This window comes from Puma concolor, chromosome B2 (genome assembly GCF_028749965.1).
Source record: "Puma concolor isolate L17-30 chromosome B2, mPumCon1.1.hap2, whole genome shotgun sequence".
Classification (NCBI taxonomy): domain Eukaryota; kingdom Metazoa; phylum Chordata; class Mammalia; order Carnivora; family Felidae; genus Puma; species Puma concolor.
Window position 1 is genome coordinate 123,129,781 of NC_141671.1, and position 24,356 is coordinate 123,154,136.

At 40.6% G+C, this 24,356-nt stretch overlaps 1 protein-coding gene and 1 long non-coding RNA gene across 3 annotated transcripts in view; one reads left to right on the forward strand and one right to left on the reverse strand.

Annotated features, from left to right (window-relative positions):
* Positions 1–24,356, reverse strand: part of SGK1 (serum/glucocorticoid regulated kinase 1) — a 113,539-nt gene that overhangs the window by 42,560 nt on the left and 46,623 nt on the right. The gene's annotated exons all lie outside the window — the stretch shown is intronic.
* LOC147581223 (uncharacterized) overlaps positions 1–24,356 on the forward strand; it is a 28,483-nt gene that overhangs the window by 497 nt on the left and 3,630 nt on the right. The window contains exons 2-3 of one of the 2 annotated variants that reach the window (XR_015251556.1): positions 19,968–20,277; positions 20,749–21,797. This is a non-coding gene — a long non-coding RNA (uncharacterized LOC147581223). Of the gene's footprint in view, positions 1–19,967; positions 20,278–20,748; positions 23,293–24,356 lie in introns of those variants that run through there. The other variant, XR_015251555.1, reaches the window with a different exon arrangement.

Below are 24,356 nucleotides of genomic sequence, written 5' to 3' on the forward strand. Positions count from 1 at the left end.
TTACTGAGGAACGGATGAAGCTACCTTTAGCCGTCTTAAAAAATGGAAGCGAATGCCCCCGCAATCTGGCATTGCAGTTCCTCCTAGACCTAGAGTGGCAAACATTTAAAGTCGCGCTGTATTTCAGCAAGTAATTACTAATCATATTTCTATGGAGTCTTTACGGGCCAGGCATATTTATTATCTCATTACTCAGCTAATCCTCTGAACACCCTCTAGGCACTCTTACTGTCCCTTTTTGGAAGGAGGGGAAATATGGACAAGTTAACCTTTCAGACCTTATTCAGACAGGTGACCCTGGCAAAATGGCGGAGGAGTTACCTCCAAGATCCCCTCCTGGACAGAAACCTCAAAAAGCAAGCAGGAACTGTCAGAATCAAATGTGTGAAAACTCTGGAAAACAGTCAGAGGTTTATAGCAACCAAATGAAGGTTGAATTTTCAAAAAGGGGGGCAACTTAAAAATGGTAGGAAAGCTTTGCGATGTGATTGCTTGCCTCACCCCAACGTCCTCCGGCCCACTGGCAGTCCTCAAGAGTCAGCCCCCTCCTCCGCCCTCCCCACCTGCTCCCTCATTCCCGGTCCTGACCTTGGGCTGCATGTCTCTTTAAACCTGTCCGGGAGCTACCCCAGGCTTGCTGCAAGGGACTCATCCCTCAGCCAGGCCAGAAACGTGTGTGCTGGAAAACTTCAGAAGGTGAAAAACAAGGGCAGCCTTCTAGGGCAGGAGAAGAAATGAAAAGCATACTGTTAGTGCTTCACCTTAACTCACTTTGTGCTCCCAACATCCGTCTGAGGAAGGGATTATTATTGTTGTGCCCATTTTACAGATGCCGAGATAAGGTAACTTGGAAAAGGTAAATGCAGCTAGCAAGCCCAGGCTTTTAATCACAACTTCATAATGCCTCTGAGGACTTAAAAGTCAAATGACTTAGATTGCAAACACTACATGAGTTATTAATAAGATCTTATTTGGAAATGTCAGTTGGAATTTAGTCTTTTTAATTTTAGGGCTTATTCCTGCCTCGTTGGTCTGTTTGAAAAAGAAGAAAGAACGGAATTCATTCTATTTTTAAAAAAGTATTTATTTATTTTTGGGAGACTGCAAGCAGGGGAGGGGCAGAGAGAGGGGGACAGAGGATCTGAAGCGGGCTCTGTGCTGACAGCTTCACAGACTGAGCCACCCAAGTGCTCCTGGAATTCATTATTATTATTTTTTTAATGTTTGTTTATTTTTGAGAGAGAGAGAGAGAGAGAGAGACAGAGAGAGAGACAGAGATAGAGCACAAGCAGGGGAGGGGCAGAGAGAGAGGGAGACATAGAATCTGAAGCAGGCTCCAGGCTCTGAGCCATCATCACAGATCCCAACGTGGGGGGCTTGAACCCATAAACCATGAGATCATGACCTGAGCCAAAGTCGGACACTCAACCGACTGAGCCACTCAGGCGTGCCTGGAATTCGTTCTTGTTACCATCACTGTTCACTTTCTTTCCAGACGGTATAAAATATATTACTGTTTTAAGTATTTGTTGTGGGAAAATGAAGATGATAAAAGGATACTTTTTCACAAAACAATGATTAGAAATTACTTAGGGGAAAAAAAAAATCTCCATTTCAAGGTAATAGAAATAAAAAAGAGGGGAGGGAATAGAAAAGGTACAGAAACATATGCTTCCTGAATAAAGCAAAGCCTTTCTACTGCTTATGATTTATAATTTAGATATTCCTAGGCTGTAGCACTGTAGAAAAAGGGGCTGTGTTCACTAAATTTCAGTGCCTTAGCATAACAGCATACTAGCACCCACAATAGGAGTTACATAGCCAAGTAATTTGTTACATGAATGAATGATAAACTGTGGTTTTACATGTGTGTGTATATATCTTACTGCTCAGTTCTGCTCAAAACCAGAAGTGTGTCCTACGTAAGCATAGATAGGTCACTGCTTATATCACCTTATTTTCAATGTATCCCAAGGTCCCCCAGGGGGGTTCCAAATGATGTTTACAAAGCGAATGAAAGTTCACGTCTTGTACCTGCTGTGGCTGGTTGCTACAAATCACTGGGGCTGCAGAAGAGAGATACCGAGGGTGGGGCAGCAATGGGTAGATTTATGGCAAGGCTTTGTCTCACGCCCACTATGCTTATTAATGCCTCGACTTGGTCCCTACACCTCCCTTACTCTTCACCGAGTATTTTAAGCTAACAAGAGTAAGCCTGAAGCACCCAAGTGCCTAAAGGAAAATGAATCTGAGCAGCCTATTACTTAAACATCTGCTAAATCATTCCGTGCTGTTTACCCTGTAACCATACAAAAGTGCCAGTTCCATTTATATTGGTCACATATGCTTAGTTTCTTAAAGGAAATGGAAGAAATATCTTTTCAGAGCTTCCATGGGAGTAATTGTCTTTAAACTAAATTGATTTTTGAAGGGAAAGAAAGATCTGTCCCCAGTGCCCCAGGAGCCACCACCAACAGTTTCTTGTGGGTTCTTCCAGGAAATTTCCATGCATACATACCCAAATGTGTGTCTGCAATGATTTCTTTGCGTGTGTGTGTGTGTGTGTGTGTGTGCACCTGCACCTACATCTCTGGGCTTTGTGTCCGTGGTGAATAGTGCGAATGAGGCTTCAGGGTCAGGACTGGGGACGTCAATTAAAAAGGAAAGGAGGGGCGCCTGAGTGGCTCAGTCGGTTGAGCTTCTGACTTCCGCTCAGGTCATGATCTCACGGTTCGTGAGTTCCAGCCCCGTGTTGGGCTCTGTGCTGACAGCTCAGAGCCTGGAGCCTGGTTTGGATTCTGTCCCTTGCTCTCTCTCTGCCCCTTCCCTTACATTCTCTCTCTCTCTCTCTCTCTCTCTCAAAAATAAATAAACATTAACAAAAATTTTTTTTGAGGGAAAGGAAAAGGCTTGCTTAGAATCTTTGTAATTTCTTTCCTACACTCAACACTTCTATTATCAACACCTTGTTCCCCAATTCAAATCACTAAAAAGTCTATGTACAGAAGGGCATTTAGTTCAGGGCTTTAAGAGTTTGATACGATAATTAACAGGACTTGACCTTGCAGTAAGGCTGCTGAGTAAGGCTGGAGGACGACAGCCCAGAACACAACAGTTTATATAACTCTCCTCGAAATGAGTTAGACTTTAGCCCTTGATGCTATGGAAAATTTGCCCCCAAGGTTACTGAAGCAGGTTATAACCGAAGACAGTACACTGATTTATCGCCCCACTCCTTAAGTAATCCAAGCTGCTCATTAAAAACCTAAGTGGAAAATGCCTTACCAATGTATTTTAAATAATACGTGTTTCCCTTTTCCCCACATAAAAGGATAGGGTTATCGATGGTATTTGATTAGAATGTTTATGTTTTAAAAGAAAATAACATTTCTAATAATAAATAGAACTAATTTTTTAAACAACAATATTCAGTGCTGTCAGTGTTTCGTAAAATTAGTATTATTCTCATAGATTTCTCCTTGTATTTTATTTAAAAAATATTTTAGTGTTTATTTATTTTTTAGAGAGAGAGAGAAAGAGCATGAGCAGGGGAGGGGCAGAGAGAGAGGGAGGTACAAAATCTGAAGCAGGCTCCAGGCTCTGAGCTGTCAGCACAGAGGTCGATGCGGGGCTCAAACTCACAGACCGGTGAGATCATGATCTGAGCTGAAATCAGACACTTAACCAACTAAGCCACCCAGGTGCCCCTCTTAGTATGTTAATTTTTAAATGTCTTCTGAAAGCTATTATATCTTAATAGTTGTAATGTGTTCAGTACTTTTATTTTCTCATGTTAGGTCATTTATCCTAAATAAATAATTCATAAATTTGTGTGCACAAAGCCTTCTTAACGTTATTCATAATCACAACGCACTGGAAGCAACCTAAAATTTAATAAAAAAAAATGATTAAAGAACAGCACAGTCAATGTGCACACGGTGCCTTTTAAGTGTTTCCAATAGTCTGGAGAAATGTTACTCATGTTATGTTAAATAAAAGAAATCACAATATAAAATTGTGTTTCAGTTGTGCATAGAAGGATAGACAAGTCAATGCATGGAGCAATGTTTATTGTTTTCCTGTAGTGGCCTTATGGATGTTGCTCTTTTGTTTCTGTCTCCTGAAATTTTAATAATATTTTAATATTATCTTCATAATGTGAAAACTATCTAGCATCGACTGATATCTATAAATCTACCTACCTACGTGTCTATCTATCTATCAATCTATCTATCTATCTAACATATCTTGGAAATGGAGAGAAACGATTGGAAAGGCCCTAATATAAAGTATTACTATATAAATATATATATGACATGCATTTTGCATATATATGCAATATATATGATGTGCATTTTGAGGCTATAGTCTCATGCATCTTTCAGCATAGAATGATTGATAATCTTGAATGCATGTGTACTCTACCTGGAGTCTTCAATTCTAGTTTAGTGTACTTGAGTTTCTTCAGACTTGTGCAGAGGTAATACTCTCTAATATTAATCTATGACAGGTTCATTTTGTGTCATTGAGAAACAGGGAACGGGGAGTGTCAAGGTTCCCGCATGAAGATTTCCTTTAAGTCCTCTGGGCCTCAGTCATTATTTCCATTGCCTACTTCCCCCATGGACCTGGTTTTTCTCCCAAGGTAAATGAAATACACACGCCCGGGCAGTACTTTGTTAAACTCCCCAAAGACCGATACTGAATATGCCAGACAAGTTTACCGTTTCTGGAGGCCTAAATCTTTAGACATATTGATCAAATTATGTATATTGTAATCATTTTCAGGCTGCTTTCCACCCCGCTACCCCCCTCCAAGAAAAAAAGAAAAGGAAAACAATAAACTTGGGATTCAAATATAATTCATGCAGAAATAGCCCAAAATATTCCTAAAGGCTCTAAATTTGTTCATAATCACATGGATGCCAAACTAAATTGGCATAGTTATTGTACTGGTATTATGCAGCTAATTTTGATTCTTTTTTTTTTTTTTTTGGCTAGAACTTACTGGAAAAACAGAATTAGAAAATTCATCCAAGATTAAGTAGAGGAAAATATTTGAAAAAAATATTAACTAGAAATACAATAAAACTTTTTTTTTAAGTTATGGTTATAATTTCTATAAATATATCTTGGAGAAATCTTACTTCTGTATCAGTGTTGCATTAAAATGTCTACTCTATATAGACTTTCTATATAATGTGTACTCTACAAAATGTCTACCAAGTCAGTTGCATTAAAAACAAATCCAAATCTAGGCCAAAAAAAAAATGTTTTTAATAATAACATACTGAAAAGGACCAATATAAAAATGAATAAATGTAGACTGAGAGTATTACGTGAAGGAGTTTTTAGGTAATCCCAACTTAGTTTGTTCTGAACTCCTGGAATGCATGTTTAATGACTGGAGAACTTAGAAATTATTTAGAAGACAACTACAGTGATAGCAAAATGATGCAAGTGTTGCAAATTAAGACCAATGAGGAGAGGTAAATGAGTTGTTACTCATTTTCTTAAAGAAAAACCAGATGCCAACAGAATATATTCCTTGAGTGTAGTGGAGACCTTTTTATTTGGAAATGGTTGGCCATCTGCATTGAGTACGAAACAAGGAAAACAGGCTAGATTTGAAGCGTGAAGGCTTTGGTTAGACAGAGTAAAAATATTCAGTTGTCAAAATGACACACAGGTGGATGTTGTGCAATCTTCTTTAGAGCTATGAAAAATATTCTTTGGGCGCCTTTGCCTAAAGGTGAAGGATACACTCGTGTCCCTTCTAGGCCTATGGTTCAGGTCCCTGGAAAGAATCTTCTTAAAGTCCCGAAGTTAATCTAAACTCGGAAACAAAATGAGCTGACCATTGTAAACAAAAGAAGGAGAAGCAAGTAAGATCAAGATGAAAACATAACTCCAAACTCTTTGCAGAAAAAAAAAGACAATAAAGGCATTACTTCAAAATGATAAAGTTCCTTATAAAAAATGTAGAGAAGTCTTAGAAGTGGAAAAAAAAGTAGATTTTTTTTTTTTAACGTTTATTTACTTTTGAGACAGAGAGAGACAGAGCATGAACGGGGGAGGGTCAGAGAGAGAGAGAGGGAGACACAGAATCTGAAACAGGCTCCAGGCTCTGAGCTGTCAGCACAGAGCCTGACGCGGGGCTCGAACTCACCAGCCGTGAGATCATGACCTGAGCCGAAGTCGGATGCTTAACCGACTGAGCCACCCACGCACCCCAAAAGTAGATATTTTAAATAAAGAACAAGATCAAGTGTCTCACCTAAACTGTGATCTAGGTATTTCTGACAAATTCATTTTTCCAAACACCACATTAGGAAACAGAACTTCGAAACGTGGAGAGTTTAGGTCAGCGTCAACCTGATGGCCATATGCTCAGTGGTTAGCACAGAGCCACATGGGTGTGAGGGTCCTCAGTCAGTATTACCCAATTATTCCATGAGTGTCTGACTTTTCTGGACGGATTTTAATCTTTGGCAAAAGGGTTGTAGCACCGCCAGGTTTGTTTCCAAAATAGATTGTGAGTCAGTTAGAAAAGAGGGATTCCAGGAACTAGAATTTTAGAGTAAAAAAGTTTAAAAATTTTACATATGACTCAGTTCTAGCACATTTCGCATACTATTAGGTACTTTCTCTTCCCATAATTGCTTCTACGCTTCATGCCCAGAGTTTGTTGTTTTCATCAGTAGCCTTAGAGAAGTGATTTTAAAAAGTCCTTAAGAGATGATTATTTGGGGGGAGCTTGCTGGCGACTCAAATGTGATCAGAAATAGCTTTATTCTCTGTGCTTCATGTTCAAGGTTTTTGAGATGATTACACTAATTTCAGGATAGGATGGTTTACTGCCTGTTTAGTTACAACTCTCCCCTTCTCAAAAGTCAGGAGGCTATTAACTCCACAGGTAGAAGGTATTCGTGCTATTTCCGGTTTCCCTACACATCCCAACATCATTTTCATTGGTCTTATATTAATAAAATAAATTCGGGGCGCCTGGGTGGCGCAGTCGGTTAAGCGTCCGACTTCAGCCAGGTCACGATCTCGCGGTCTGTGAGTTCGAGCCCCGCGTCGGGCTCTGGGCTGATGGCTCAGAGCCTGGAGCCTGTTTCCGATTCTGTGTCTCCCTCTCTCTCTGCCCCTCCCCCGTTCATGCTCTGTCTCTCTCTGTCCCAAAAATAAATAAATGTTGAAAAAAAAATTAAAAAAAAAATAAATTCAACTTCACTTACATATATATATACATATACATATATATTTATATATATATATATATATACACACACACATATACATTTTAGGAAGGTGTTTTTCTACTGTTTTGTTTTCTACTAGCTCTTTGTTTTTTTCTATCCTATTACATAGTCTGACTCCACTGAAATAGCTTGCCACCAAAATATTCTCTTCTCTCGAGCAAAGATCTACTGAAGGGAGTTAGTAAGCCATGGGCTTGCAGTCTCAGAGGATTTCAATTAGAATAAACTTGCCATTGAGAAAAATAGACTGTAAATAATTCACATAACACAAAATTCTGCACCACTAAAAATGTGAATAGAAATCTTACTTCCCGGTATGACGGTGCCCTCAGTTTATGTGACCTAATAATTCTTTTCTTAGAGTATAATTGTTCTGGAGTCTAGAATTTTTTCAAAGAGATTATATGTATCTCTGGGAAAGGATTGCCTTCCAGCTGGAAAGATAATCGTTCTTCCATTCTCCCACCTTCTGCATAGAAAAGTAAATAACTTACTTCCTGCCGAAGCACACCTGGATTATTTCTCACGAGAGCAAGAAAATGGGGTGATTTATGAATTAGGAAAGTGGCCATAAGGTCTTAGAGAATCACTGACTTTAGATGCAGGGAGGACCCTGGGAATCTGGATTATTAATTCCTTCCTAAACGACACGAATTAGGTATGAAAACTGCTTTTGAGAAGCCTGTTAACATCAGGGGTGAGGTAAGTTCCCTCTCAACATTAATTACACTAACTGCAAAATAAAGAAAGGGATTCTGGTGACTCCTTCCCACATGGCAGAAATCCAGACCGGATCTGAAACTAAAGAAGTAGGGACCCAAGTCAAATGAATTGACATGCAAGTTTTTTTTTTTTTTTTTTAATTGAGACTAAAGAATATTCATTTTATCCCATGATTCCCCAAATCAGTCAGTTTTTCTTTCTCAATTCCCTCAAACTTTCATGCATCAAAGGATGGTCCTGAGATTCTGACATGGAAATAATTAGTGCTTTTAATTAGCACAGCTGGGAAATAAGGCAGACCGGCCTTAATAAGGGTCTCCAATCTGGAGCACATTAAAGTAAAACCGCCCCCCCCCCCCATATCAAAGTACGTTCTACTGATGAATAGACGAAATGAATTATTTTGCAAAACGGAAAGAGAATAATTGGATTCAGAACAAGTTCAATGCATTAAGAAAGGAGACGCCTTGGAACTCTGGGGGAGACGCCTTGGAACTGTGGGACCTAGGAATTAGATTGTCTCAGATGTTCACCAACATGGTTCTAGGACACACTATGCACACGGCATGGTTTTTAATTGCTAAAAGCCTAAGTAAGTATCTGTGCTGCATAATGCCTGTTTGGAGGGTCAAAATCCAAAATGAAAGTTATCAAATATATCAGAAGCATGCCAGCCAGCATTTCTGAATTCAGTGTTAATGGCTGAATACATACTTAGCAGGAAGAAAAAAGCAGTCGCATCGCCCCAGATCGACAGTAGCCAGCAACATCTGGAATCGTAATGATCCCAGAAGATTTGGGGCCTTTGGGGGACAGCCATCTGGTGCAAAGTAAATCTGAACGAAGCGTCCCACCCCACAGAAAGAGCTTCATTGTGCTGCTGTGAAAAGCAGTCGGCCCTACTTCCCTTTGACAACACGTAAGTTTCTCAGTTAGTGAATGATCCAGAGGAATATTATGTGCACAGGGTATTTACGAACAGTTTTGAATCTAAAACCATGACGACCTGGCAGATAAGACCATAGTCAAGGATATAGTCAATGAAAGAAATCTCTGTTTGAAAAGGAATAGGCAAATTCTGTTATCTTTATCTGATCTTTTAGCAATTTCTGATGACAGTGTCAGTTTATGGGTTCCCCCAGGCCCTCAGCTCTTTATCTGTAAAATGAAGGGGTTGGCCTGTATGAATCTTGTGGGCCCTTCCAATCCTCACATCACATCGGCTTGTGATTTTATAGAATACGTGCTGGGCACGCAGAGAAAGGACTAACTGAAGAACATGAAATGACAGCAAACATTTGACGCTGGCTCTAGGAGAGAGAGAGAGCATGTTGCTTGATGACAGCCGAAGTTGGGAAGAAGCTGCACCCAAAGACGACCTCCTAAACGATTCCAAATGCGCTTAATAATCCTGCCAGCAAATGAAGCCAGTGTCACCCTTGCTGTAAGCTACCTACACACTATGCACAGCTTGTTGGGTCCACTCTGCATTAAGCACCCTATAGAAAGGTGTGGTACAATGTACGGCTTCAGCAGAGACTGATGATGCCCTCGTGACAAGAAGCCGCCTTGCAAGGCAATGCCTGGAGGGCATCACATAGGAAAAGGGCATGGCAGAGTCTGCAAGAGAGGAGATGGTTGTGGAGATGAAATAATGCATGTGGAGTGTTAAGGTGCTCAGTGTTCGGTAGATATTCAGAAATGACATGTTGGTTATCACTGGTGCCATCATTGTTGTTAGCGCTAGCTGAATCGTGAGTGTGAATGTTGGATTTGCCCAGAGGGAATGTTTGTGAAGGAGTAGAGAGGAAAATTCTTACATCAGGCGCCAAAGTGGTTATAGACGAGCCAGAAGTGTCTTGGAGGTCAGTAGATGATGACAACAAAGGGCCTGGCTGAGGAGAGCCGGTGAAGTTCTTGAAGGGTAAGTTAGAGTGGGCCCGCCAAGCTCTTGGCCTCCAGACAGAGGAGGCTGGAGGAGCCATTAATGCTTGAGGGCATCAGAGAAGATGTGTCACCTTTAGTACAAAGCCAAAGTTCAAGTAAGGCAGCATTTTCCTGAAGATGTTTCTTTAAAAAAGGTGTTGGATCCACTGTATGCGGGGAAGGTCAGGCTCTTCCCTCGGAGGCAGGGGGGTTCACAGAGCACATTGCCCAAATGAAGTCTCTGAGACGTCTAACCTGGCCTTTTCGAAACCCACCTGGCCAACAAACTCTGCCTAATATGTGGTACGTATTCCGATCTGACAGAATAAGATGAGAAGGCAGAGGGAGGCTTTTGAGGAAAACTTTAGTGATCTAATGGAGTTTGCCGACGGATGTCCGAGAGGAGGCTGTGGAAAGGAGAAGCCAGGGGGGTCATGGTGTTGCTGCGTGAGAAAAAGGACAGAGCAGAGGAGGTCCGGAGTGAGAGGAAGTAATTGCACAGTCAGGAACCCCAGAGTTTGAGCAGGAGGACCCTTTGGGGAACGCGGCGGCATGGACTGTTGGTGCCGAAATGAGATTTTGAAATAAGGAACGCGCGTGAGGAAAACAGGTGGTCTGGGCCGACAGTGGAGCTGTTTGGACCATCTGAAATTTATCCAACCCCGCTTTATAAGACTTCAGACATTTGCAGGTTTTTATATATTCACAACAGCAATCTGTCCTCAACTGTGAACTGGAATGCAGTGGCAGTCTGAATAGATATTTCAACTCGTGATGAAAAACCTCAGCAAGAGCCCCATGTCTTCCAAATAAAAAACACTTAAAAGCATTGTCACCAATACATTTCCCGATTTAGCTTCTGCCTTCTGATGCAGGAAACATAGAATCAATTCTAATGAATTCCTATGAGAATACTAAAGAATATACGCCCTCTGTAATAGACTAAGGATTAAGTTTCACTTCGAAATTGCCTGAATGGAGGCATATTAACAGTAAATTATAAAAACTATAACTGGGGCAATTCATTACCTACCAAGTTATAGCCTTGCTATTTTCATGGTAATTTACAGTTTTAAAGTACAGTCCTTGAAGAAATTCAATCGCTAGTAATTTTCTAATCTATACTATTCATTAACCCCGCATGAAGGAATTGTACTGTCTGGGATATTCTCAGAAAGCTCAAGATGATGTCCATCAATATATAGATAACTTTCATTTCTGTTTTTCATACTCTATTCCATTTTTGTCTTTACAGGTGAGACACAGAATCCCAAAAGTTTTGCCCTAGAGAAAGGCACACTTGAAGATCTTTCTTCCATTTTCCTCACGAGGTTAGCTCAAGAGATTCAGAGACCGATGTAACAACGGAGACCGGAAATAAGTTGATAAAATACCTTGACTAATGAAAAGCTCGTTTGTCTATAGGAGTTACACTGACACAAGTTCATTCAATAATGTACTCGCTTTGTGATCTCTTCTTCCTCTTTTAACCGCCTTTTTGCTGAACAAAAATACATGGGACATAGGCTTATGATTAGTGAGTATGGTATCCAATGGATACAAATTATAAGGTAAAGGGAAGGAGCAGATGGGCACATTACATGTGTTTCAGAATCATATAATTTCATGGTGTAGACCTGTTTGGGGGAGGAGGGAAGCAGCAAATGTCCATACATTCTCTCATTTAAACCTCACAGCAACCCTGTTGAGTATTTGTATCAGTATCCACTTACAGACAGGGGAACTCAAAGACACTGATGGTGTTGGAACAGGGCTTTGAACTGAGAACTCCAAAATGATGTTTGATGCATTTGTGAGCCAGTGTTTTTTTTTGTTGTTGTTGTTTTTTTTTTAGTATTGGATAATATCAAGTAGCAATCCCAGAGATGTGATGGGCTGACCAGCACATTTCAAAGCTTTGTTCTTACTGTTCCTTTTAAACCCTGGAGCTCGAACTAACCACCCCCCCCCGCCCCGCACCATTCTCTATCTCCACCATCCCATCCCCCAGCACGGTCACCCATGACAGGACAAATTGTTAGCCGCTTTGAGAATGTTTGTGCACTGCAGAGTTGAGGAAGGGGAAGGAAGCAGTGCATCCCAGAGCAGACGGGAAAATCCCTCTTTTGATGAAACATCCTGTGTGGCCACTCCGAAGCTTGGATTTCCCCAAAGTGAGGTTACGCAGCATGCTGTTGCTTGTCACATGGCCTCAGTTCAAAGTCACATCTGCTGTGGCCTTTTGTAAAATTTACCTATATATGGCCCACACAAAGCCACAAACACAGAACCCAAAATAGCGTTGACCTCTGAGATATTCAGCAGAAAGAAACAGCACCATTTTTATGAATTCAGTGCATGAGATACACCACAAGGAGGAAATGAACCCTATTAGCTTAAACATGCACCTCCTTTCCATACTGAAAGATTAATTTGGATGACTGCGGTTTAATATTGTTATTTGTGTTCAGTTACGAATGTAACTTGACGGATTGGGAAAGCAGGTGCTTGACTGATGCACACCGTGCCTGAGACCCATGAGTCAATGTCACTGATTTACAAGCTGTCCTTACCATGAAAACGAAAGCCAGAGCCAACTCTGTGTCATACAATTTATGCCATTCACTGAAATTATAGATAATTTCAGTCTGTGCATTTGTGAAATAGTCTATGCCATTTTTGCTTTAAATGTCTTTTGAACTTGGTATTTCTAACTTGTCTAAATAAATATTATCATCCATAATAACCATTACCAATCCATTAGGAGGCTTCATGAAAGTACATACAGCTTTTAGACTTAATCCATGCAATAAAGCCTTATGACTTCTGCCTCCATCTTTGATAAACAGTCGAGTTCTTACAGCTGTTATTATTTCACTTACAAAGAAAATTGGAACTTTTGCATCCTTCAGGGACTAAAACTCACTTAAAAAAACCATTTCTTCAAATCCTGTTATTTTTTTCCCTCATGTGTATGGAAAGCTGTGGGTCTGATGAGTGTAGCTGATTGCAGCATTGTGCTAAAGGCCAAGGCCCCTCATTCCAGCCCACGGGAGCTCAGCTGGGTTAACCCTCCAAGTCTATTGAAAATTTGTTCTATTAGTCTAGGCCAGATTAGGTGAGAGAATATAAATAGATCCGCACAAATCCAGTCTTTGATGCCAGGAGATTGTAGCTCAGACCACACTCAACATTGATACAGGGCGGCCAATAATGTCATCTCCCCAGAGACTGATGACACCGAAGCAGGAGCACCTTAGAGACACCTGTTCTTCTCCACCTTTTACAGCTGTTTGCTTACTCCTGTACAAGCCACCCTAACAGAGAGAACTCCCGGACGCTGATCGCAGTAGGCTCTGCCTCTCCAAGACGATTTTGGATTTCTCACATCCAACACCAAATGGAGTATATAGCCTGGGATTGTTCGTATCACACCCAGGTCATTTCTTCTCTCTCTGTATTCCCTGCTCCACCACAACTACCATCCTTGTGGAAGTTTCTCAGTTCGACACGCTAATTCTACCTTTTCTCTTTTGTCACTAAATAATGACCAACTCAGCGAACCACAAAGGTTGCTGTTGAGTTCACATCCCCTTTCTAAGTCATTTTGCCCCCATATCAGTAACGAGAGCTCTTTGGTTAATATCACCCTTTCCCAAATCTGAAATCCTTGTTTCTCTTTGTGAAACAAGAACCCAGCTGATTGTATTAAATCTCAAGCACATTTGTCCTTAACAGGGTTACAGCCATAAACCTTAATCCTAGGCCCTGAATCTCCAAAAGAATTTCTGGAATTTGACTCTCTCCTATCCATTCTTTATGCCTATGATAACACTTTGTTGTGATTGAAACATTTAAATGGATCTTTGTTTCCCAAGGATAGTACAGAAATTATTTTAAATGCCTTGGGAAAAGCCTTAATGACCTGGACTCTTGTTTTCCAGTTCAGTTTTATTTTCCTTGTTTCAATTTTACTGTGTTACTTAAGTCCTCCAGGTTTTTGGTTATTGGTCCCATCTGCCTGGCTTCCTATCCCCATCCTTCCCTACCTCACTAATTTACTCATTCTTCACCTCTTAGTTGAGAGTAGTGTTCTGCTGGGAAGCCTTCACCGATCCCCACATAGTCAGCTACGGGACCCTGTTATGAGCAATCTATACATTCCCCTCTGGTGTCATGTATCCCAATGATTATAACTGCCTGGTTACTTGTCAGTATTTCCCCCCTCTCCTGAAAACACTGCACAGGATACTAACTGCCTGGTCTATAACAGAAACTCTCGACAAACGCAGGTTGAGAGAACACACCAAGGCTATGTTGTAGGAAGGGATTTGGCATTCTGGTGTCCCCATCACCATTTTGCATAGGTAGTTGCTACCCGAAAGGTCTGCCATCATGCTGGTGTCAGACTGATGGTTTTCAAAAAATAACTCAGTGCTGCTGATACACGCAATTGTAAGCCAAAAAGAGAACTCAAGGGTCATTAACTTTTCTTGCCTTTTCTTTGGTACCACCAAATTAACGCATTTAGCATTTTCTGATCTACAAAGACTTATAACCCCTGCTCCCTATGACTTAACTAGGAAGCCACCCATCTGCTACTCATCCAACCCAGCCAGGATTGCATTTTCCCTCAAAGAGAACTGTAGGTGAATCTCCTGAAATGGTCATTTTATAATCACGTCAAAGGGAAAACAACCTACCAGCCTAAGAGGGGAGTGATTTGAGAACAGAATTACGTATTTACAGTTATCAAGGCTGATGGACACTGGAAAAGTAAATTAAAATTATAGATAGCAAGCTGTGGAGTTTGGCTTGACTTCAAAAGGAGTTTTAATATGTTCTTAGGCCAATGTCTGCTACTCAAGGTCGATAAGAAAAGTTTAATCTTCTTGTGGAATAGAGCTGAGTCACTTACATTATATCGGTGTACTTGGCTGGTTGTCATGATTCTCTCAAGAGATGATGTCACCCAAATTGAGCTTTGCTAGAGTCTTGCCTAGAAATAGATTGACTTATTTACTAGCTCACAAAGACAAGGGGTTCTAAAATCAGTGACAAGTGAAAATAAAATGACTTATTTATCCCAAACACCGTGGACAAATGCGTGTCTTGGCACATTTAAGTATTCATCCGAGGCTCTCTGTAAGCAGAATGGACGAGGAGAAATTTACCTTTTGTGAATAGGAAATATCAAGGTGATATTGATCATTTTTACTTCCTTTTTCTTTGTTTACAAGATGAGTCTTCAGGCTCCCAAAGGTAAATTTTAGAATTGTTACACTGCTTTAAGAAATTATCATGAACTCTTTCCCCAAATCCTTCATTTCTTGTTTAATTTGTTCTTGATGGCATTGTTTACACTATAGGGATGCTACTTAATAGATTAAATTCTATCATTTCAATAAGTCATCCAAGGAAAATGTAGCACAGACTTTGAGGAAAAAGAGAAAGAATGGCAAAAAATCAAATGGCATACAATTAAACTTTGCTTTATTTCCCTAAATTTTGCTCTTGCCTGTAAGTTTTTAGTAGTTTATAAAAAGTCTTCTTTTAACATTTTCAAAGTCTCCAAACTACTACTACGAAGGGATATTATTTTAGTGGAAAATAGCCATATGGTTTCTGGGAAGGACTATACTAAAAGGAATAAGTTTAATTAGAAGCAGGAAAGATTTGGTTACATACAAGAGCCAACAAAATATGCTCCAACCCAAGGGTAAGTGTAAGCACTGTCTAGAGATTTCCAGGAGAAGGCTGCGAGGAACTTTCCTGGAATATTTTATGTCCTATGCAGCCTGGTTGGATTCCCTAATCCGTTTCCAGACTTCTCACCGGGGAAAGAGGCATACTAGTAGGATGTAACTCATGGGAGAGTTCGGGTGATACAAACGAAGACTGCCATGGGTTCAGGCATCAACTTATTTTACCCCAAAGTTTCATCCCTCAAATTTAATTTTTGTGACTTGAATCATATCTTTAAACACAGCAGAGGCGTGGGCCAAGTTGTGGATAAACAGTCCTTCGATCAGTGCCTAGAGGGGAGAGTGGGAGACCTGGAGTCCATGCTGCCTCCTTCTGTGCCCTGGATCCTGAGAAAATTCCCCTCTAGAGCCTCGGTCTTTGCCTCTGGGAGAGAAAAGGAGCTCTCAATTGGATGGAGGTGGCCTCCTGGTTCCAAGAACCCTGGAAACATGGGCTGCAAACACATAAGTACTCTTGGAAAGGGAGGAGCCAGCTCCCTGGTTATCAAGCTGTCTGGCCAGCTACAAAATGTGCACATGGAACAGACAGAAAGCCATCCTTGGCTAGGACCTGGCATTGTCTCACATGCAACCCTTCTGGCGGCAACAGGGCCTTGCTCAGTACCGCTTCTGAAGGAAGAGTGTGAATATTTTAGCCTCAAGCTAACGTAGACATCAAGCTCGCATAGTACAAAAAGTAGACCTTTTGGAGAAGATAATACTCGAGGCTCAGACGGGGAAAAAATCTGCCACAGGTAGGATTAAAAGAGACTTTGTATCTACGTAAAAATAATTCATTTAAGTTGATGAAAATTAACACAAAATTGCAACAGATAAAGAGGCAAGGGTTGAATGAAATAATTCCCATGTTGAATTACTAGCAATAAATTTTAAAATGGGGAAATTCCTTAATTTTTTGGTAATCAAAGAAAAGCATGTCACATCGCTGAAGTCTCATTTAATTAAATTAACAAAAATTAAAATATGCCACTACCTTCAAGGGATGATGTACTAGTGGGATAGGTTTGTTCATATAATGCTGGATTGATGCCACTCTTTCTAAATCGGTCTCATAAGTATTTTGACAAGAACCATAATTATCTTCAAATTCTTTCACTGGGGATTTATCCTAGGTTCAATTTATCCCAAGGTTATTCAAATTGAGGGGAAAAAAATCACTTGCAGCCTTATCAAAAAGAGAAAGAAAGTTAATAAGATGAGAGTACTAACAGTAGGTATATGGTTACATAGAATGAGATCAATTTGATGGGATGTTAATCATAATGATAGTTATTAAATTTAAGTTTCAACGTATACATGTTCTCAGTGAATGTTAAGTGAGAAAAAGGCAGCTTCAACTATCGTATATACAGTATAACAATCATGTGCAAGATACATACAGATGGGGACCAATGGAAAGAGAACACATCAAAAAAATTGTTGCTATGTAAAGAAAAATGGAATGACTTTTAAACATCTCAATAACGCTGCTATTATAATTCTTATATAAATTGTGAAAATCATGGAGGAAAGTTAGAAAAGAGGTGGACTGATATTAAAAGACATGAAATCTAGGGGCGCCTGGGTGGCGCAGTCGGTTAAGTGTCCGACTTCAGCCAGGTCACGATCTCGAGGTCCGTGAGTTCGAGCCCCGCGTCAGGCTCTGGGCTGATGGCTCAGAGCCTGGAGCCTGTTTCCGATTCTGTGTCTCCCTCTCTCTGTGCTCCTCCCCCATTCATGCTCTGTCTCTCTCTGTCCCAAAAATAAATAAACGTTGAAAAAAAAAATTAAAAAAAAAAAAAAAAAAAGACATGAAATCTAAAAATGGAAATTTTGGCCAAATCATAGCTCTTAGTAGAAGCTAGAGGATAACAAAACAATCTTTCCTCTGGCTCTTAGCCAAAGAGAATTGCTTGAATTGGAAGTTACTTAGGACATTTCAGATTACTGTAGAACAAAAGGCAAAAAATACTGAAAAATTCAAAGAAAAGACAATAGTTTCCTCTATTTTATATACCTCCAACTGAAATAAACACTTTTTGAAGTGCTGCCTGGAAGAATAAATATTGTTAAAATGTCAATACTACCCAAAGCTATCTACACATTCAATGCAATCCCAATCAAAATTGCACCAGCATTCTTCTCGAAGCTAGAACAAGCAATCCTAAAATTCATATGGAACCACAAAAGGCCCCGAATAGCCAAAGTAATTTTGAAGAAGAAGACCAAAGCAGAAGGCATCACAATCCCAGACTTTAGCCTCTACTACAAAGCTGTCATCATCAAGACAGCATGGTATTGGCACAAAAACAGACACATAGACCAATGGAATAGAATAGAAACCCCAGAACTAGACCCACAAAAGTATGGCCAATTAATCTTTGACAAAGCAGAAAAGAATATCCAATGGAAAAAGGAGAGTCTCTTTACAAATGGTACTGGGAGAATTGGACAGCAAAATGCAGAAGAATGAAACTAGACCACTTTCTTACACCATTCACAAAAATAAAACTCAAAATGGATAAAGGACCTGAATGTGAGACAGGAAACCATCAAAACCCTAGAGGAGAAAGCAGGAAAAAAACCTCTCTGACCTCAGCTGCAGCAATTTCTTACTTGACACATCCCCAAAGGCAAGGGAATTAAAAGCAAAAATGAACTATTGGGACCTCATCAAGATAAAAAGCTTCTGCACAGCAAAGGAAACAATGAACAAAACTAAAAGGAAGCCAACAGAATGGGAAAAGATATTTGCAAATGACATATCGGACAAAGGGCTAGTATCCAAAATATAAAGTGGTCATCAAACTCCACACCCAAAAAACAAATAATCCAGTGAAGAAATGGGCAGAAAACATGAATAGACACTTTTCTAAAGAAGACATCCAGATGGCCAACAGGCACATGAAAAGATGCTCAATGGCACTCCTCATCAGGGAAATACAAATCAAAACCACACTCAGATATCACCTCACGCCAGTCAGAGTGGCCAAAATGAACAAATCAGGAGACTATAGATGCTGGAGAGGATGTGGAGAAACGGGAACCCTCTTGCACTGTTGGTGGGAATGCAAATTGGTGCAGCCACTCTGGAAAACAGCGTGGAGGTTCCTCAAAAAATTAAAAATAAACCTATCCTATGACCCAGCAATAGCACTGCTAGGAATTTACTCAAGGGATACAGGAGTACTGATGCATAGGGGCACTTGTACCGCAATGTTTATAGCAGCACTCTCAACAATAGCCAAATTGTGAAAAAAGCCTAAATGTCCATCAACTGATGAATGGATAAAGAAATTGTGGTTTATATACACAATGGAATACTACTTGGCAATGAGAAAGACTGAAATATGGCCCTTTGTAGCAACATGGATGGAACTGGAGAGTGTGATGCTAAGTGAAATAAGCCATACAGAGAAAGACAGATACCATATGTTTTCACTCTTATGTGGATCCTGAGAAACTTAACAGAAACCCATGGGGGAGGGGAAGAAAAAAAAAAAAGAGGTTAGAGCGGGAGAGAGCCAAAGCATAAGAGACTCTTAAAAACTGAGAACAAACTGAGGGTTGATGAGGGGTGGAAGGGAGGGGAGGGTGGGTGATGGGTATTGAGGAGGGCACCTTTTGGGATGAGCACTGGGTGTTGTATGGAAACCAATCTGACAATAAATTTCATATATTAAAAAATAAATAAAAAAAATAAAATAAAGTGCTGCCTTTCTAGTGAAAAGAATTCCAAGGTTTTTTTTTTTTTTTTTTTGAGGGGGGGTAAAACTATCTTTTTTATAATTCTGCCTCAGTGTTAGAATAATTTCAGATATATAATGGTAAGAGTAGTTATAGGGATTTTCACTATCCTAGGAGGGCAACTTACTGAGTCATTTAAAAAAAAAAATTAATGTTTATTTCTGAGGAGGCAGGGAGGGGCAGAGAGAGAGGGAGACACAGAATCTGAAGCCAGCTCCAAACTCTGTGCTGTCAGCACAGAGCCCAATGTGGGGCTCGGACCCACCAACTGTGAAATCATGACCTGAGCTGAAGTCCGTGCTTAACCAACTGAGCCACCCAGGCTGCCCTTTATCGAGTCATTTTTAATGTTTCCCAAGACATATTATTTTCCAGGTAGTATTCTTTTATTATTGTTATTATTACTAATTTTAAGGAGGAAAGCTTGGAAATGTGATGAATCTTTTGCTTAGGACTGATTTACTTGTTTTAAGGTCTTTTCGGCTTTTATCACACTTAGGAATGTTTGCCAACTAATAAAATTTCAAATGCTGTTTACATTTTGCTGTGTGTTTTTTTTTAGAGAGAGAATGCAACTGGGGGAGAGAAGCAGAAGGAGAGAGAGAGAGTGCATGAGATGGAGAGACGGGGAGAGGGAAGGAGAGAGAATCATATGCAGGCTCCATGCTCATCAAGGAGCTGGACGCAGGGCTTGATCCCCTGATGCTGGGACCATGAACTGAGCTGAAATCAAGAGTAGGAAACACCACCAACTGAGCCACCCAGGCGCGCCTGTGGTTCAAGAGTTCTACACCTGTTTTCTCATTTGCTCCCCATCTTCTCATTCAGCCCTGTGAAGTGGGCAGCACTGATTTATTCTCCAGGGTTGGCAGGTGAGTGTGATCAAGTAACATGCAAACACGCCCAAGGTCATGTGACCTGCCAGAGGCAGAGCTGGGTGTAGAACCCAGGATTTCTGGGTAGAATGTCATCTACTCCACTACATTCTAAGGATACAGAGCAAAATAAAAGGGGGAGGGGAGAAGGCTTTTTCTTGTCCCTCCCGTAGCCATCTCATCTTTTGTTTTATGTGATAAGTGCCTTCTCAAGGATTACGTGGCTTAAAATTTGGTGCAGAACAAGGACCATTATGGGTGATGAGCTTAGAAAGCACCATATGTCCTTCAGAGACTGTAATACATCATGCCAAGAGCAGAAAACTGGGGGACGAGGGCAATCTGAACCACAATTATTTTATTCCCTATAAGCCTTCATAAAAAAACCAGGTTTGCTATGTAAATTGAAAGAAACCAGAAATCTTTAAAGCCATCTGGATGATTTAAGTATATATATATTTTTTATAGCCTCCTCTTAAGAAGGATCAGAAAAACTCAAGACGATAGGAAAGTAAGCCGGCATGGAAACTATTGCCCAGCTGACCGCTTTATCCTGAGCTTCCTGGGCTTCAAAGAAGCGGCTCAACAATTTTGAGAAGAAATATAATGGTAACGGCAGCGGCTGCGGGAGCCTAACAGACGGAGGTAAGGCATCCGAAATACTGAACAGGCCTCTTGGGGCAGACTCCCACCCGGAGCTGCGCAAAGTCTGCTTAATTAAATGTGCCTTCTATTATGGTCTTTGGTGATTCACTGAGGAGGAAGAAGAGGCAGTGACCTTGTATCGAATCACGGCAAAGGCAAAGACTGCATGTTAATTGTCGTGTTGGTAGGAAGGTGTTAATAACGTCTCCAAGTTGGACGGCTCCTGCCAGAGGACTGACTTCTCTAGGCCTTAAAGACAGCGCCCGGCGCCCCGGCTTTAGCTGTTGGGTGCTGACTAAGCACCTTTCGAGCTGCCTTCAGTTGAAAGACAGAGGAGGCGGAGGAAATCCTCACTGGGCCAAATCTATCCCCTATGAGAGGGCAGGCTTAATGAGAATCGGTCCTGAGCCCTGGCTCGGCAGTGCTTCTGGAATGCACGTGATTTACAGCCAGCAGGGGCTGCAGAGTTTTCTGCCTTAGTCCCTCTTTCTCATGTTTGAAAAACTTGCACGGCCAAAATTTTCATTTCAGCTAATGAAGGCAAAGAGGAGAAAAAAAGAACACGGTAGCTTTACAGCACGCACACAAGGCCTGGAGGAGATAGGAAGACGAACGCACGTTAGAGCTAACGACTGTGGGGAGCTTCCAGAATAAGTAGAGAATAAGTGGACACGTATACAAACAGGGCAACATAGCTGACAAACAGAAGCGTGAGCCAGGTTCTGTGGAAGCCTAAATATCATGCGTTTTCCATTTTCCTTCGGGAGCCTTTCGTCGTCGTGACGGAATGGTCTTATGTTATGAAACCATCTTTGACATGGCACGTGACTTCCAACCAACAGGACTGAGTTGTAACGATTTACTTTCTACAGGTGAGGCTCCTTGGTGGGCATGGTGTTTTCCCCAAACCCAAAGGTAATATATTAATAAGGTCTTGAAAAGTTCAACCAGTATAGACAGGGCTGAAGTCATACTTGACTCCTTTTTTTTTTTCCACCTCATCATCTCTCAATTTGAATCCCTGGAAGGTAGTGATCAACATTTCGGTTTGGTGAACATACTTCCAGATCTTTTTTGCTTGCATTTATACACACAGACACATAAACACGCGTACACACAAACATTCAGAGATACAAACACACACACACATGCACACATTGAGAGAAAACTATGAAGTTTAAAAAATAAATGTGACAATTCTATATACAGAATTCACTTTCAACTTGCTTTCTAACTTGGGATATGTCAGTACATAGGGACATCATTTTTAACGGCTTCGTACTGTTCCACAATGTTGATGTGCCTTAATCAATAACTCCCTATGAGTTTATAATTTTGTTACCCACAGATGATCCCCCCCCTTTTTTTTTACCATCTCCAATATCACAAAGGATGTCATTTTACCTGTCCCTAGTATTACAAAAGCAAGTATATATCTAGGGTAGATGTGGACACGTAGATTAGCTGAATTAAAAAGTCTGAGATTTTAAAATTTTTAAATAGAGGAACATGGCCAAAAAACTATTCTACCAGCAACAGTTTGGCCCATATTTGTCCCAATATGACATTGTTAATCTTTTCAACCCTTTGATAATCTGATGGATTAAAAGCAAATAGAATTTCTTTGTTTCATTTTGATTTTCCTGGTGGTGGAAATAAGCACTTAAAATAGTTTTCAATTTCTTGGGGTGCCTGGGTGGCTCAGTTGGCTAAGCATCCAACTCCTGATTTCGGCTCAGGTCATGATCTCATGGTTCCTGAGATGGAGTCCTGCATCGGGCCCTGTGCTGTCTTTTCTCTCTCTCTGCCCTTCCCCCGTTCATGCGCGCGCACGCACTCTCTCTGTCTCTCTCAAAATAACTAAATAAACTTAAAGCAATAGTTTTCAATTTCTCTTTTTCTTTTCTAAGTAAGCCCAGAGTTAATAGTAGGGTGTTTACAGACTCTATGTGAAAGGATTGGCCAGAGATGGAAATTGGCTCTCATATTATTGTTAGTTTCTAATTTTACCAAATTGTAATCAGCTCGTGTGGCCTGTGTGATTTTTGCTTTTTGGAATTTGATGAGATATGCTTCATGATCTAATTCTTGGTCAGTTTATGTTCCATGTATGCTTAAAATAACGTGTATTCTTTGTTTATTAGTTACAAATCTCTACATAAATCATATTTGGTTGTTTTATTAAATATCTATCCTTACATATTTTTAGTCTTCTTGAAATGGTAATTTCTAGATGTATGGTAAAAATTTCTTTCTATGACATGAATTCATGAATTTTTCTTTGTATTTGAATTAGTGGTTGTTTTAAAGACCTCCATGTTATGTTGTTAAGTGCCAAAAGGTTTGTGAATGTTTTATGTTCTTTTTTTATTTTTTTTAATTTTTTTTAACGTTTATTTATTTTTGAGACAGAGAGAGACAGAGCATGAACAGGGGAGAGGCAGAGAGACAGGGAGACACAGAATCTGAAACAGGCTCCAGGCTCTGAGCTGTCAGCACAGAGCCCGACGCAGGGCTCGAACTCACGGACCGTGAGATCATGACCTGAGCCGAAGTCGGATGCTTAACCGACCAAACCACCCAGGCGCCCCTATGTTCTTTTTTTAAATGTTTATTTATTTGTGTGTGTGTGTATGTGTGTGAGAGAGAGAGAGAGAGAGAGAGAGAGAGCAAGCGGGGGAGGGGCAGAGAGAGAGGGAGAAAGAGGATCTACAGCAGGCTCCAAGCTATTGTTGCAGAGCCCGATGTAGGGCTCAGACCCACGAACTGTGAGATACTGACCTGAGCTGAAGTTGGACGCTCAACCAACTGAGCCACCCAGGTGCCCCATGAGTGTTTGAGTGTTTTATCTTCTTGACAGATTTCTTTCATCAATGTGAAATATTCCTCTGGTTTTTTTTTGAAAATTTTTGCCCTTGATTGTATTTTGTCTGAAATTTATATTGCTAAAACTATATTCCTTTTATTAGGCTTTGCCTGGCACATCTTTATTTTCCAATTTACTGGGTCCTTTTGAATACCTACGCTTGCAGTGTTCCCATGTGTTGCAGTGGTTCTTTGATGTGATCCTTTTGGACTGTGTTTTCTTCATGGACGTCATAATCCTACCTGCCTTCTGTTTTTCAGAGATTCTTCCCTTGTTTTCATGACTATAAATGAAAATGCATGTGTGTGCGTGTGTGCATGTACATGTGTCCATATGTACGTGTGTGTGTGTGCATGTGTACGTGCGTGCATGCGTGTGTGTGTGTGTGTGTGTGTGTGTTTTCCTGTCATTTAAGGCAGGCAGGAAGGAGGACATTATGTGCTCGGGCTGCCATCTTGATCCAATCCCATGCTTTCCTTAATTCCAGATTTCCTGACCTCTTCCTACCCTAAAACAGTGCTCACCTTTCCTTCCAGCTCAGTTGGTCTGGATGTTGAAGGTGCTG